The sequence below is a fragment of the Nannospalax galili genome, unplaced genomic scaffold (assembly GCF_000622305.1).
Source record: "Nannospalax galili isolate Female #2095 unplaced genomic scaffold, S.galili_v1.0 scaffold456, whole genome shotgun sequence".
Taxonomy (NCBI): domain Eukaryota; kingdom Metazoa; phylum Chordata; class Mammalia; order Rodentia; family Spalacidae; genus Nannospalax; species Nannospalax galili.
This window is the reverse complement of record NW_008337055.1, coordinates 167486-170845: the sequence shown is the minus strand read 5'-3', so window position 1 is coordinate 170845 and position 3360 is coordinate 167486. Positions and strand designations below refer to the sequence as shown.

The following is a 3360-nucleotide window of genomic DNA, read 5'->3' as shown; positions in this document are numbered from 1 at the left end:
ACCAAATTAGTATAGGCCTCAAAGTATGTCTGTTAAACATCCAAGAAGGTTAGTTCCACCAGTCTGGTACTTTTAATTACTGTGCATCATGTAGATAAATCTTGGGTGAAGACCAGTTGTTCTTAGGTAAACCTTACCAAGACATATATTTCTTGATCTGCTATGTATAATTTGTCAGTAGGTTATAGGAGTAATATGGTTCCTTTGAGACACTCTGTGGGTTAAAAGTTCGAATGAATAGCATGCAAAACTCTCAAATTGCAAACTTATTTTAAAAAATCTCCATTCTAGCCTGACAGAGGTTCCCGCTCACAGTCCATGAATCCCACGTCCATTCAGCCTCCACATGGGTGAACTTCATACGCAATTCTTTAACAAGAATTTCTCCTGTGGTTTTCCATTCATCCTATCATGTTTCCAAAACTCAATTCTAGAAGTTTAAGCTAATTCTTACTGTGACAGTTGTCCATAAATGTGCGTCCCCTACCTAGAGATTTATAAAATCTCACTGTTTTAATGACTTTGATTCCTCTCACCCAAATTCCATCTTCCAGTTCTTCATTTTGTTAAATATTATTTATTTTCTATTATACAGATTTAACACTTAACAGTTTGGCTTTTTTGATTGAAGTTCTATAAACTTGAGGCCCATGTTCCAGTATTTCCAGATGTGTATTTTTTAAGCCTATGGATGATTTCATTCCTTGCAAATGTTCTGTGACTTTGTGTAGTTTTCAATATAAAGATAAACTACATAACCTTGCCCTGTAAGAATCACCAATTAAGACATTAGAAAGATGCCTTTTGTCTGAAAACTTGCTACAATGAATAGGCTGTGGCCAGGGAGGGTCCCCTAAAGGAACTCTGGGATGCTTCTTAGGAGCTCAGAGTTCCAACTAAGTGACCTCAGGGGCTCCTAAGTTCTGGATGTGTTGGTTGTTGACCAAGGTGGTTGGATGAGGAGGGGGAGATTAATTGATGTTTTGTGCTATCATGAGATAAGTGCAGTTTATGAATTGGAACTCACCAAAAATAGTTACTTGTACCAGATGAGTTGGGGAGTCCTACAGGAGATCATTGAAGGGGAGGTCATGATATTTCACAGCTTCTCCTCAACCTCGCTGGAGGCTGACTTCTTCAGACTCTGCAGCCTTCTTCACATGCGCCATTTCACAACCCGCTTAACAACAGGACTGCTTTGTTCTTTATCAGGTTTATTCTTAGAGGTCAAGCCTGCACCATATCTCCTATGTTCACAGCTAAGAGCTTCAATCTCAACTGACACAAGGAGCTTATATCCAACTTAGGGACAGTTTATTCAGAATAAAAGATGTTTGACCTAATTGCCAGGATTTTCATGACCCTTACACACATTGATATCATTCTACAAGCCTTCCTCTCTGCTTCCTATTAAACATTTCACAACTGCCTTGGACTTCTCTGTCCCAAAGGTCCCTGGCAGCATCATCTGTGTGACCACAGGTGTGTACTCAGTCTTGCCACTAGGTAGCCACATGATGTAAACAATATCGGTTACTGCTTTTCAGAATTTATTCCTGTCCCTGTGCTACGGTCTGCGAACCCCTTCATCTTGGGCAGAGAAACGAGAGGCTGCGGCGATGGGGGTCGAGGAGGGGGAAGTGTGCTGCCCACCCATTTTGCCAGCCCTTCTCTCCGAGGACAATCAGACACGTCAGGGAGTCGCTTCAAGCAGGAAACTCGTTTATTGGCAAGGCTGATCAATATTTAAGGGCAAAAGCCAAAAGCATTAGCATAGGCGGGAAAGCCGTCATCCAATCAGCTTAGAGGTCACGTATGCCATGCAGGCTCTTCTCATAGTATAACATATTGTTCACGAGGTGATCACACTCCTTTACTGGCTAGGCTCCAATCAGTATTACTTCCTCTTTTTGTGGTGAGCCAAGCTGGCCAGCTGGCTCTGCCTTCAACTCAGCTGCTTGGTGCCATCTTGTTGCCACACCTCCACATCTCCCCCTTTTTGTTTTGTTTGACCGGGGATCCGATTATTACGGGGCTGGTCGAAATCCCGGACACCCCGGTAGATGGCCAAACCTTGAATTAGGTGAGCCATTAATGAGCCTTGGTTTAGGTGCTTGTCTCATGTGGGGGGAGGGTGGGTATGTGGTCATAATGGAGCCAGAGCATCATAGCCTGTATCTGGTCTACTTGACCTCATATAATTTTTACAAGCCTTCCATAGATGCAGGGTCCAAAGGAACAAATAAGTGTGATTATCACTAAAGGTCCTAACAGAGCTGACAGCAAGGTGGTCAGCCAAGGGGAGCTGTCGAACCATTGTTCGAATAAGGTTTCGTCTCTCCTGGCTCACCTACCTTCGATTTCTCTCCGGACCAATCAAGGTTTTTTGTTACTACCCCAGAGTGGTCTACATAGAAGCAGCAGTCTTCTCCTAGCCCCATGCATAATCATTCCCTGAAGGCCCTGCTGAGAAAGGGCTAGGGCTGTGGCCCTGAGAGCGGCACCCCCCATCCCAAGCCCCAGGAGCATGGAAACTCTCAGAGTCATGGCAAGCTTCCTTTTTTCTGGTGGAATTTTCAGGCTTCTTTGTCTTCCGGGGAGTGATACACCACATGGGGGAATGGTATCACCAAGGTATAGACATCCCCCCCTTGGTTCCGGAGAAGGGGGATGGAAATGCAGGGTGTCAGCCCTGTCTCCTGGCATAGCCAATAGAGAGTAGGAGTGTTAGGGACAACCCACTCCCCTCTGAAACCCGTAATGTTTATACAGTTTTTCCATGGATTAGTGGGATTCCCAAAGGTGATACAAGTAACATTGGAGTATTTTAAGGGAATGGAGATGCCAGATGTCTTGGTGTTTGCACTTCCCCGCCGACATCGCTGGTCATCTGTGGTATTTGTAAAATTTCCCATGGCACTGACCGCTTCTAGGGGTCAGGTGGCGGCATCAAGACATAACCAACAGGAAGAGTGTTGGGGACCCCTGCTGTGAAGTTGTAGTCTCTCCATGTCTGGGTGGCCCACGGGCTCGGTTTTCATATGCAGATGACTCCTTTCAGCAGAGTACCTGGCATCTTCCTAACTCTCCTTTTGAAGTGCCCGCCACTAATGCCATAACATAAACATGGCCTCTGGCTCTAGGAATACCATGCTTTCCTGTGTGATTTTTCAGGTAGTCAGCAGTCTGGCAGCATGGCAGAAACCCACTTCCATATGCAAATAGAATGTCTCACAAAGTATCTATCAGCCAAAGCTTTTACCACTACCCCCATGGTATAAATATCTCAGTCTTTCTGAGACTTGGAATAAAGAGCTGTAACACTAAATCTGACTGGACTGGGTCCTGTGTCTCCTGCCT

The 3360-nt window shown here is 44.9% G+C and overlaps 1 pseudogene; it reads right to left on the bottom strand.

Annotated features, from left to right (window-relative positions):
- LOC103733137 overlaps positions 1–1169 on the bottom strand; it is a 3484-nt pseudogene extending 2315 nt beyond the window's left edge.
- Positions 1170–3360: the final 2191 nt, after the last annotated feature.